The sequence below is a fragment of the Hypanus sabinus genome, unplaced genomic scaffold (assembly GCF_030144855.1).
Source record: "Hypanus sabinus isolate sHypSab1 unplaced genomic scaffold, sHypSab1.hap1 scaffold_699, whole genome shotgun sequence".
In the NCBI taxonomy this organism is placed as follows: Eukaryota; Metazoa; Chordata; class Chondrichthyes; order Myliobatiformes; family Dasyatidae; genus Hypanus; species Hypanus sabinus.
Genome location: NW_026781551.1, coordinates 111,095 through 124,584, shown reverse-complemented (window position 1 = coordinate 124,584; position 13,490 = coordinate 111,095). Strand labels below are relative to the sequence as shown.

The following is a 13,490-nucleotide window of genomic DNA, read 5'->3' as shown; positions in this document are numbered from 1 at the left end:
CAGCCTACAACACCTGCAGGATGGACAAGAGCAAAACGACAGTGTGGGAGTAGATTGTAAGGGCTTCTGAGTCTTTTTCCCTGTCTCAGGTACAGAGGGACAGGCTTTTGGCTCAGCGGCCCAGGGTAACAGGGAGAAAATACTTTTGGGGTCTTGGACCAAGAAAATTATAGTTTAACCCGAGATTTGAGAATAGGTGCTTGAGTTTATTGGGGCTTTTGTGCACAGACTCTTAGTCTTCTTTCTCTGTGTGAGACCCTCACCCGTACTGGGTCTCAAAGGGGGGATATATTGGAGTATAAAAGTATAAATTTTGCTGTACTATGAAGTCAGTTTTGAAACTTGCTATTTGCTATGCATGTATCCAATTGAATGTAAAATGTGTTAATAAGAGTTAGCTCAAGAGATATAGTTTAGAACGTAATTAAGTCACATAACCCTAGGACTACTATTTGCTATGCATATACCCAATTTAGTAGGAGACTGAAATCTTAAGAATGTAGAAGGCAATGGTGTGTTAATGAGAGGTAGCTAAGAGATGTAGATTAGAACATGATTAAGTCAATTGATACGAACAATGGTAGCGGGAATAACGTGAGGTACGTGTAATACGCAACTATAGGTCGATTACATATGCTAATACAACTGGACCAGGAGATTGCTATAAAAACTGCTGTGTCCGAGGATCGGTGGGCAATCAGCGACTAGCTCAATGACTGTCTCGGCTTTGATTTGCAAATTAAAGTTTAACACTTCTTGAAGAATCTTCTGCGTCTCTTGGTCATTTCTGAGGCACGAAAAAGCACGACATGACTAGAGACTTACTGATTATTATGACCCGGCATTTGACGGTGGTAAACTCAGAGTCAGCAATGGTATTGACCCTCGGGAGTAGGTGATTAGGCTTCTTCGTTGGAGATCGATAAACTGCCCGTAGTGTGTGGCTGGATGAGTGGGTCGTTTTCAGACTGGAAGGAGGTAGCGTTTGGAGTACCCCAGAGATCAGTCCCTGACCACAAATGTTCACAGTTTAATGTCCTGGCGGAGGCAGCGAGATATGAGATGTCCCAGTCTGCTGGTGAGGCAGAAAGAGTGGAGTTGGGGGAGGGGAGGCTATTCACATGCAATTTCGTAGCTTTGCAATCAGTACATAGTGCACTGTGGGGCTGCAGTGGCGGGTTCCAATCTGCTAATTAATCAATGTTGGCAACACCACTTTGATCGCACGAATCCCAAACAATAACGAGGGCACCCCGACACAGTGCTGTCAAGAAAACAACCTCTCCCTCATTGTGACAAAAACAAATGAGCTGGTTGTGGATTATAGGAGGAATGGAGACAGGGAGCAAATTCAACATTTCCAAGTCTGTTATTGACACAAAATGCACATTTTAATATTGATCATGACACAATGTATTTTAAATATTGTTAATGACATAAAACATATTTTTATAGATTGTCACAGACAGAGAATCGTATGATTTGTGTTCCGTGTGTTATCTGAATGTACTTGCCTGTGATACTGCCACAAGTCAGTGTTTCTCTGTACCTGTACCTTCCCGCACTTGTGCACTTGGCAATAAATTCAACAGGACCTGAGAAATCTCAGTGAGATTTGATTAGTGATGATCATCTTGGCAGCTCAGTAGGTCGAATGTATGAGACAGTACACTGTTAAATGCAAAACCCTGAACAGTGTTGATGATCAGAGGGATCTTAGACTCCAATTTCATCGCTCCCTGAGAGAGACTGCACAGATTGATCGGGTGGTTAAGAAGGCAAATTACATGGTTGTCTTTATTAGTTGAAGCATTGAGTTCAAAAGTCAGGAAGTTGTGTTGCGGCTGTTCCGAGCCTGCGGTCGTACTGTGACTGTTTCTTTAAGAGCGTCGGCGTGAGGAGGCGGGACTGTGACGTCAGTCACAGGCTGACAGCGCTGACTGTGGACTGAACCATAAGAGAGAGAGAGAGAGAGATCTGCAGACAGGCAGTCGGCCAGTCTAAAGAGAGAGAGGGAGACTGGAAAAGCTGATAGCTTCAGTTAGGCGCAGCCGAGGCTTGTAATTCTCCTCTGCCCACAAGAGTGGGTTGATCATCGGTACACGGAACCACAACGAATTTGTGTGGCTGTCACTTCGTATAATCCATAGGAGTGGAGTTTGGAATATCTTGTGTTAACCCTTGCCTGGGTATGCTGTGTGGCAACCTCTGGTATTCCTGTGACAGGTCACTTTCGCTGATAACTCGTATGTGACGGATTCAACGGATAAGAACTTCGTCGACGGTTATTTTGATATAACGGCCTTTTCTCTACGTTTCACCCTGGATTACAAATATCTCTCTCCCATCATTTATTCCGTGGATTACTGAACTTTCCTACTTTACCATCTCAGGACTCTGAGCTTTGTTCCCTCAGGCTCGATAGTCTGGGAGTTATATTTACACATATATACACATAACACTGGTAACTTTCCTTTATTTCGTTAAGTTACAATTTTGTAAGTAGATACTAATAAAGAGAGTGGTTTTAACATCAAAACCAGACTCCAGTGTGAACTCTATTGCTGCTGGTTCGTTTCTAAAACGTTACAGTTCGTAACACAGTTTTATAAAACTAGTTAGACCACATCTGGAGTGTTTCATACAGTTCTGGTCGCCCCCATTCCCGTAAGGATGTCGGGGCTTTGGAGAGGGCGCAGAAGAGGTTTACCAGAATACTGCCCGGATTAGAGGGCATGAACTGTAACGAGAGGCTGGACAAACTTGCGCTGTTTTCTCCAGAGCGGCGCAGGCTGGGGTGAGACTGGATGGACGTTTATAAGATTACGAGAGGAATAGATAGAGTGGGCAGACGATATATTTTTTTTCTGGGGGTTGAAATGTCTAATACATTTAAGGTGAGAGGAGGTGTGAGCGGCACAGAGTAGTGGGTAACTGGAGTCATTGCCTGCGGTGGGAGACCAAACCGGTCACGTGATCCAGTTTCCTCCTCACGTTTTTCCGCAGATCTGCAGCATCTGCGGGTCACTGCTCTACATGTACGGGTAGCTTCATCTTTCGCCCGTACAGACAAGGCAATGTGATACGGATCTGTTATGTCCTCTCGTTGTGGTGGAGAATATGTTTTTTTCTGCAATATTTTCAGCATGTTTCATTCCACTGTGTTTACCTGCTAAGTGCAGCCGATGTTTCTGGTTGTCTGACCCATTTATGTGAGAATTAAGCCTTTTCTGTTTATCTGAACTTCTCATAAATGTGTACAGTTCAGTTAAGCTTTACTCCACAATTTCCAAAGTAGCAACCCAGTCAGTCAAATAGTCGACACAATTAAAATAGTTTATTACATCATTTTTTTCATTTTGTACCATTTATATCATTTAACTATGTAATACTTTTATTTCTTATATTAAATCACAATTGTTAAAATCCATTGTTATGATTTAGGTTCTACTGCTGCCGCAGGGACAACGAATTTCATAACATGTGCCAGTGCTATTAAACCTGATTCTGATATTGATATGGGAGATCCACCACCGGTCACCTGATCCCAGTTCCCGCAGATCGTAATGTGAGATTGAAGCCTTCTCCATTTATGTGCATTCCACAGAAATGACAACAGTTCAGTTTCCTTCTGAGGTTCCAGAGCAGAAGCTCAGTCTGTCTAATATTTCCACACAATTAAAATGAGAAATTTGTTTATTCGTATCATGTACTGAACTTCCAATGAAAATCTTGCCTGACGTATCATCCACACAGATCGATACATTACAACAGTACATTGAGCTGATATACGACAGAACAATAACTGTAACAAAGCATTATGGCTGCACAGAAAGTGCAGTGCAGATAGACATATGGTGCAGGGTCACGTCGAGTTACACTGTGAGGCCGATTCCATTTTATCATTCATTTGGCTTGTAACTGCAGACAAGAAGCCGTCCTTGAGCTTGTCATTGCTAATAACTGCAGCTCTTCTTTTTTCTCACTTTCTCGTGGAACTAGACAGGGATGTCCATTAAGCCCTTTATTGTTTAATCCTGTATTGGAGCCTTTAGCTATAACACTACGTGAAGCTAAAAATATTGATGGTATCTCTATGAATGGAACCATACATAAGATTTCTCTTTATGCAGATGACCGTTTGGTTTTTATTTCAAATCTTGAGGAATCAATTCCTAATTGTTTGGAAACACTTAAAAGATTTCGGTAAATTTTCAGAATATAAACTTAACGAATAAAAGCGAATTGTTTCCATTAAATGTCCCTGTTAGTATATATGATGATACTCCTTTTAGAATTGTTAATACATTTAGATATTTAGGTATTATAATTACTAAAAAATATAAAGATCTCTATAAAGCGAATGTAGTTCCTTTAATGGACTCCATGAAACAACTTTTGATTTTATATATTTTCCAAAATATACCTATCTTTTTAACTAAAAAAGAATTCGATCAAATTGACTCTCTTATTTCTTCCTTTATTTGGAACAATAAGAGACCAAGAATTAATAAGTATCATTTACACAAATCTAAAAAAGATGGTGGACTTGCACTTGCTATTTTAAGACTGTATTATTGGGCTGTGAATATTACACAATTATATTTTTGGTTATATTGGCTTGATAAGAACCAAAAATCATTATGGGATGATTTGGAATTAGAAGCTGTTAAACAATTTTATTTAACTTTTATTTTAGGAGCTCCATTACCTTTACAGCTCTCTAAAATTCCAAATTTAAATCATAACCCGGTTATTAAACTATCCCTACGGATTTGGGTTCACTTTCGTAATTATTTTAAAAAGTTTAATCAATTTACGTTGTATAGTTTTTATATCGAAACCTTTCATTTAAACCTTCAACAACTGAACCCACTTTTCTCCGATGGAAAAATAGAGGGATCCATTCTTTTACATTTATTTTGTGATGGTCGATTGATGACCTTTGAAGAGTTAATTTTCTCTCGCCCATACACATTTTTTGCAATATGTTCAGGTGAAACATTTTTTACAACAATGTTTACCTAAGTTTCCATATTTACAAGAATCTGATTTGTTGGATACCATTTTGAAATTGAATCCCTTAGTGAAAGGTTCCATTAGCAGAATTTATAATTTATTTTTGTTGCAAGAAGAGAACCTATCACTAAAGATTAAACAAGATTGGGAGAGAGAACTTAATATGACCTTTGTTAATGAAGATTGGCTTCGAGACTTGAACAACGTAAATACTTCTTCTATATGTGCCAACCATTGTTTAGTTCAATTTAAAATCGTTCACAGTTATTATTTAACAAAGGAGAGATTATCGAAAATATTTCCTAGTATAGACAAATGCTGTGACTGATGTACAACTGAAGTAGCTACTTTGTCACATATGTTTTGGTCATGTTTTCATTAAAATCGTTTTGGAAATCTGTATTTTCTACGATTTCTAAAGCTCTGAAAATTAATTTATAACCTAATAGATTGACTGTTTTATTTGGAATTTTGGAATAGTTCCACATCATATTCAGGGTTTTTCATCTTGAGATCAATATGTAATTGCATTTGTTACACTACTGACAAGAAGGGCTATTTTATTAAACTGGAAAGATATTTCTTCCCCAACATTAATTGAATGGTTATCTCAAGGAATGTTATGTCTTAGCTTGGAAAAAATTAAAAGTAGAACTTCTGATCCTCGATTCGATTTTGAAAGAAGATGAGGTTCTTTTGCCAAATATTATCATTTAATTTGAATTACTTTATATGGTTTCCTTCCAATTTTATTTTTTCATAAATATGAAATGGCGGTTGATGATTTAATTTATATTTAGATGATGGTCAGACGTATCGCTCGGGGGTTTGATTTGCTATGAGTGATGAACAGACCTGATGGACAATGGGGTACAGTGTTAGCAACCCCCTCCTGAGAACCAGGAACTATTACTGTTGCTATGCTGACCATGAGAAAGAGAGACGGAAAAAACAAGAACATCGGCGACAAATAAGAGCGAGGTGGAAACTGCTGATTAACCGTATTGTGACTCCTTTTTTGAATTATTTACTCTTTCGCTGCTAGGACAATAATTTGCTCATAAACATTCCTCAGTGGATTGAAGGAGTGGCCTTATTTGATGGACACAGTCATTCAGGAGTGATGGATAGCTGAGTCCCCGTGAGGAGGGATAAAAGACATGTCTGGAGAGACGCCCTCCAGACACGTCAGTGAACAATGATTGAGTGTTGGAACCCACAAGAATGGTGGGGGCTTCAGAGACCGAAACAGGAGATCGGTCAGTAAAGCTCACAGTGTTAAAGCAGGGCCGGTGGGAACTTGTGTGTGTGTCCACTCATGCCAGAGTGACGAGTCCACCACAGAAGAACGGTCTTGCAGAAGGACGGAGAGGTCATAACTGAATGACCACACCGATACGACGGATTAAGAAAGCAAAGGAAGGTTTGCCTGACTGTAGCTGTGACATCTCTCTCTCTCTCTCTCTCTCTCTCTCTCTCTCGCCAACGATTACAATATAACAACCATAACTACATCAGCACTTAAGAACTGAAATTAACTTAATACTTTTCTATGACAATTTATTTACCCCAAGACAACGATAGAGCTTGTTTATTATTGATTATTATTATTCCTACACTTCTAGGTTTATTACTGCTAACTTGTTTTGTATGTATATTAGCATTAATGATATGCTTTTGCTTATTTTTTTTATTAATAAGCACCTTTAGTACAGTACCACCAGACTCCAACGAATTCTTCTTTCATTGCTAATTGGACACCCAGTTAAGAGGTACGTAAAAGATTCCTAATGGATTGGTTTTTCCTTTTTTGTAGTTAGTGGTTTTTTTTTTTCGGAATTAGATGGAGTTATTGTTTTCTCCTTCTTTTTATATATAACTTCAGGAGATTAGTCAGAGGGAGGGCTGCAAAGTTCTTACTATAATATCCATCCATTCCCAGAAACCTTCTAAAAGCCTTTTTAGCAGTCAGAATAGGAACTTGAGAAATTGCCTGGACTTTTGCCCCAACAGGAGCCAACTTGTTTTGACCAACAAAATAGCCAAGACAGGTCACAGTGGCATGGCCAAATTCACTCTTAGCCAAGTTACCTGTAAGGCTGGCCTGGGAAAACCTGTCAAACAGCTTTTCTACTGCAGAGATACACTCTTCCCAAGTGTCACTCCCTGTGACTAAGTCATCAATATAGGTATCTGTGTGTTCTAACCCTCGAATTACAGAATCAATCATTCTCTGGAATGTTCCTGGAGAATTTTTCCTTCCAAAAGTCAAAACACTGTATTTACACAAACCTAATGGTGTCGCAAATACAGAAATTTCTCTACCTCTGTCCATCCATGGAACACACCAATACCCTTTCAACAGATATATCTTTGTAAGAAATTATCTATTCCAACCTTATCGATGCAATCATCTACCCTAGCGATAGGATAGGCATCTGTTTTTTGTTACTGCATTAACCTTCCTATAATCAGTGCAAAATCTAACACAACCGTCAGGTTTGGGCACAATAACGCAGGGTGAGCTCCAATCTGATGCTGAAGGACTATTTTTCAGCATATATTCAATTCCTTGCTCAGCCAATTTACACTTTTCTATGTTCATGCAATATGGGTGTTGTTTAATCGGTTTGGCTTGACCAATATCTACATCCTGTACTGCGACCGTGGTTTGCTTGGGAACATCGGGAAATAAATCTTTAAACTTCAGAATTAATTCCTTCAGCTGTTGTTGTTGCTTTGTCTGCAGCTGAGCCAACTTGTTGTGAATGTTTTCTGGAACAACCGAGTTCATTAGCCTAACTGGGACCACGTTTGGCTTGTGAAAATTCTCAGATGTGTCGATTGTTTCATTCTCAGGGTTGCCAGATTCATATGTTTTGACAACAACACTCACAGATAGTGCCTGCCTGTCAAAATAAGGCTTTATCATATCTATGCGTACTACCTGTGTTAGCTTACGTCGGTCGGGTGTTTTAATAACATAATTCACAACATTAATTTGAGAGACTATCACATACGGTCTATTGAATTTCGCCTGAATGCAGGTATAAACCACAGTGGGGCCACTGGGTGACCTGATTAGGTTTACACACAACTTGACAAATGTGACAAGTTCTGCAAAAGGTCACAACATCTTTCTCAAATTAGGAATTAGTAGAATTATTTCATAATCCTGTTTACAGTTTTATTCACTCCAAAAAGGCGACCTAAGGGCATACTGTGGGCCACATTAAAACTTCAGCCCTATAAGCTTCAGGAACTACAACTTGGTGAACAATTGCCCATTCCTCACTCGCTGGAATAGCAGGAGGCCCTCACTTCCTCATTAACACTCCGTCCTTGAGATAATACCCTCCTGGCACTTTCTTAATCTCATCATCTGACAGAGTTGTTTCTTTTAAAGCTTCAATCTAAGGTTCTCAGTTCTGTTCTGCTATAAACTCCTTCCGAGGCAGGCATAAATCTTCCTCATCAGACTTACTACCTGAATCCTGTTGAAACAATGAAGGCAGAAAAGTCGCTGACAAGTCATCATAACCTGAATCCGGATTTTGGCTATCATGGGTATGAGAATCATGCTGCACAGAACCGTCTGCGTCGGCAGACTTTTTAGCCATACTTCGAGTTACTGCGCAGGAAGGATAAATGTTAAAATCCATCTGTGGGTCGTCAGTGGTTGGCTTAGTTGTCAACAGCACTGCAGGAACAACTTTACCATATGCCAGGTCATTCCCTAACAGCAAAGTAGCACCTTCCACCGGTAAACTGGAGCATAATCCGATCTCAACAGGTCCCGAAACCAACCCTGACTGTAAAGTTACCTTGTACAACGGCACAGAAACCATGCCGCCCCCAATGCCTTTAATAAGATTTACCTCACTGATGTCAGTCTATTCACCAAACTTTTGAACGCTGTCTAATATAAGTGACTGAGAAGCCCCAGTAACTGGAAGAATTTTCACTGGTACCGGGGTTGACCCTTCCTTTACTAATACAAACCCATCTGACATAAAATGATCGAATCCCTTCTTATCTCGGTCAGAACTCAGTCCTTAACTGAACCTCAACAGAATGTTCAGAACCCTGTGGGTTTATAGCTGCTTCAACATATTGAATACAGGCATTTCGGACTGCCTCCTGTTCCTTTTTCTTCATCAGGACGGAACAATTAGCCATCATATGTCCAGCTTTCTTACTCTGGGTAAACTTGACCTAGTGGGTTAAAGCAAACATTTGCTAATCTAGCAGACTCCTGCAAAGTGGCAGCATCCTTTTCATCTAAATACGTCTGTATGTCATCAGGGACGCAGCCTTAGAATTCATCAATTAAAACCAACTCTTTCAAGCTGTTAAAATCATCATTTATATTTTTACATGTGCACCAGTGGGTAATACACACAAACTTCTCATAAGCAAATTCCATATAAGTCCGGTTCACAGATTTCCTCAAATTCATGAACGTTTGCCTGTATGATTCTGGGACCAACTCATAAGCTTTGAGCACAACCTGTTTCACTTTGTCATAATCAGCTGCTTCATCAACAATGAAAGCAGAATAGGTTTGCCGAGCCTCCCCCTTAATCACACTTTGTAAGAGATTAGGCCAATTTTTTTTTGTCTTGTTAAGAGGAGTTGTGGTTTTTTGATTATATTTATAACAGCGTAACTTTATACTTCGTCAAGTCACTTTTATTGTCATTTCGACCATAACTGCTGGTACAGAACATAGTGAAAATGAGACAACGTTTTTCAGGACCATGGTGTTACATGACACAGTAAAAAAAACTTATCTGATTTTCACAATATATACTTTTATTTGCTGTTTATACGTCTTTTGTGTTATCTGTTTCCTAACACCTCCTCTGATTTGTATTTTTTATTGGAAAATCAATAAAAAGATTGAAAAATTAATGAAATGAGAATAGGCCAACCCTCTTGGCATGTTTAAACTCTGAGCAACCTTCTCAAAACGCTGAAAGTATTTAACAACCTCTGCCTCGTCAAACGCAGGTACCAATTTAACTTCCCGACTGGCCTCAAACTTATCACCAGAATACCTTTCCTGCAATCTTTCTATCCTTTCCAGCTCGGCAGCCTCTGCCTTTCTGCTTCCTCGCTCTGTTTTTCTGCCTCTCTATCCTCAAATTGCCTCTGCCTTACTGTAGCTTCCATCTTTAATTTTTCTAAGTTCTACTGGAGCTCAAGCTCACGAGGTTTACTTTCAGGAAACACCTCCAACTCCTCCACTTTAAACACACCCTCAGATACATAATGTTCAGCTATTATTCTCTGCATCTGTTCCCTCCTCATTGTCAATTTCACCTTACAAGTTTTAACTTTTTAGCAATACTGAACAACTCAATCCGTCTGGCATCCTCCAATGCCTCAGAGGTTGGCGCTTCCACAAACCTATCATCATCCGCTGCTGATTTTCCACACACAAATAAATCAAGTGGGATTTCCCCAATGAAATCGATAATAGATCAATCAATACGCCCCAAATTTGTTCATATTTCGGATGCAGGCCCCGATTTTATTACGAACCATGACACTTTAGAAACAAACCAGCTGCAATAGAGTTCACACTGGAGTGTGGATTGTATGTAAAAAATACTTTCTTTATTAGTATTTACTTACTATATAGCAACTTAAGCAAGATAAATAAAAGTTAACAGAGTAATGTGTATATATGTGTGTAAATGTAAGTCCCAAACTATTGAGTTTAGGGGAATCAAGGCTTGGAGTCTTGAGATGGTAAAGTATGAAAGTTTAGTTCATTCATGGAATAGGTGATGTGAGAGATATTTGTAATCCAGGGTAAATGTCGAGAGAAGGCAATTATGTCGAATTCTACAGGTTCCATGGTGGTAAAACGAGAGAACAGTCACTGTAGATTTTATCCATCGTAATTCCAAATCCACATACAAATGATCACGGAAAGTGACTTGTCACAAGGCGTTTTGTCTTCAAGCGAATTACCACACCACAGCCAGGCAAGGGTTAACACATCAGTGGTCTTCACAGGATATCCCAAATCAGATCCGCTCCTATGGATCAAACGAGGTGACATCCACACATTCGATGTATATTATGCTGAATCGATAATTAACCCACCCTTGTGGGCATAGTAAAGTCACAAATAGTGACCCTTGGCCACAAGCTCCTTTGTTTCGACTGTTCCATTTTATCCTCCTTCATTTCTGTCTGACTCTGAGTGTCTGTGTCCTCGGTTAATACTAATCAAGCTGCGAGCGACTTAAACAAGCTGCAAGTCAGACTCTCTCTCTCTCTCTCTCTCCCCCCCCCCTCTCTCTCCCTCTCGCTCTCTCTCTCTCTCTCCCTCTCTCCCTCTCTCTCTCTCTCTCGCGCTCTCTCTCTCTCCCTCTCTCTCTCTCACTCTCTCTCGCGCTCTCTCTCTCTCTCCCCCCTCTCTCTCTCTCTCTCTCTCTCTGTCTCTCTCTCCCTCTCTCTCTCTCTCACTCTCTCTCTCTCCTTCTCTCCCTCTCTCTCTCTCTCTCTCTCTCTCTCTCTCTCTCTCTCTCTCTCTCTCTCTCTCTCTCTCTCTCTCTCTCTCTCTCTCTCTCTCTCTCTCTCTCTCTCTCTCTCTCTCATAAAATAACAGACCACAGCAAACGAAACCTAGGGATTCATAACAACGACCAGTCCCTAGTGTGACCTGACTGTTGTGCCAGTAGTTCGGATGACTGAATGAATCCGTTTGCACATTCTTAGCAGCTGAACGGCCTCTCCCCAGTGTGAACTCGCTGATGACTCAGTAGGTCGGATGAATAAGTGAATCTCTTTCCACATTCTGAGCAAGTGAACGGCTTCTCACCACTGTGAGCTCGATGATGAACCAGTAAGTTGGATGACTTAGTGAATCTCTTTCCACAGACGGAGCAAATGAACGGCTTCTCCCCAGTGTGAACTCGCTGATGACTCAGTCGGGTGGATGAGTGAGTGAATCCCTTCCCACAGACCGAGCAGGTGAACGGCTTCTCCCCAGTGTGAGTTCTCTGATGACTCTGTAGGTGGGATAACCGAGTGAATCCTTTCCCACAGACTGAGCAGGTGAATGGCCTCTCCCCAGTGTGAACTCGCTGGTGTGTCTGCAGGTTGCATGACAGAGTGAACCTCTTCCCACATTCTGAGCAGGTGAACGGCTTCTCACCAGTGTGAGCTCGATGATGAACCAGTAAGTTGGATGACAGAGTGAATCTCTTCCCACAGACGGAGCAGGTGAACGGCTTATCCACAGAGTGAACTCGCTGATGACTCTGTAGGTGGGATGACTGAGTGAATCCCTTCCCACAGACTGAGCAGGTGAATGGCCTCTCCCCAGTGTGAACTCGCTGATGACTCAGTAGGGTAGATGAACGAGTGAATCTCTTCCCACATTCTGAGCAGGTGAACGGCCTCTCCCCAGTGTGAACTCGCTGATGACAGAGTAGGTCGGATGAACGAGTGAATCTCTTCCCACATTCTGAGCAGGTGAATGGCCTCTCTCCAGTGTGAACTCGCTGATGACTCAGTATGTCGGAAGAATGAATGAATCTCTTCCCACATTCTGAGCAGGTGAACGGCTTATCCCCAGTGTGAAATCGTTGATGACTCTGTCGGTGGGATGACTGAGTGAATCCCTTCCCACATTCTGAGCAGGTGAATGGCCTCTCCCCAGTGTGAACTCGCTGATGACTCAGTAGGTAAGATGAACGAGTGAATCCCTTCCCACAGTCCGAGCAGGTGAATGGCCTCTCCCCAGTGTGAATTCGTTGGTGTCTCTGTAGATGGGATGAGTGAGTGAATCCCTTCCCACATTCTGAGCAGGTGAATGGCTTCTCCCCAGTGTGAACTCGCTGATGAATCACTAGATGGGATATCTGTCTGAATCCCTTTCCACATTCTGAGCAGGTGAACGGCTTTTCCCCAGTGTGAACTCGCTGATGACTCTGTAGGTTGGATAACTGAGTGAATCTCTTTCCGCAGTCCGAGCAGGTGAATGGCCTCTTCCCAGTGTGAACTCGCTGATGACTCAGTAGGGTGGATGAGTGAGTGAATCCCTTCCCACAGACCGAACAGATGATCGGCTTTTCCCCAGTGTGAATTCTCTGATGACTCAGTAGGCTGGAAGACCGAGTAAATCCCTTCCCACAGTCCGAGCAGGTGAACGGCCGCTCCCCGGTGTGAACTCGCTGGAGCGCCATTAGGTGAGATAACCGAGTAAATCCCTCCCCACAAATTCAGCAGATGACCGGCCTCTGCCCGGTGGAAACGGACTGTTCTGTCCACAGGTGGGATGACAGACTGAATCTCCTCTCACACAAAGAACAGGTGAATGTTCTTGCCCAGCGTGAATTTGCTGATGTAACTTCAATTGAGGTGACCGAGTGAATCTACTCCCACTGTCTGAGCAGGTGAACGGCCTTTCTCCTGTGTAAAATGACGGGCGTGCCAGTTGGTCAGATGAC

General features: G+C 41.5%; 1 pseudogene; it reads right to left on the bottom strand.

The window, feature by feature from the left end:
- The window catches only part of LOC132389905 (zinc finger protein 850-like), a 35,085-nt pseudogene that overhangs the window by 12,306 nt on the left and 9,289 nt on the right, over positions 1-13,490 (bottom strand).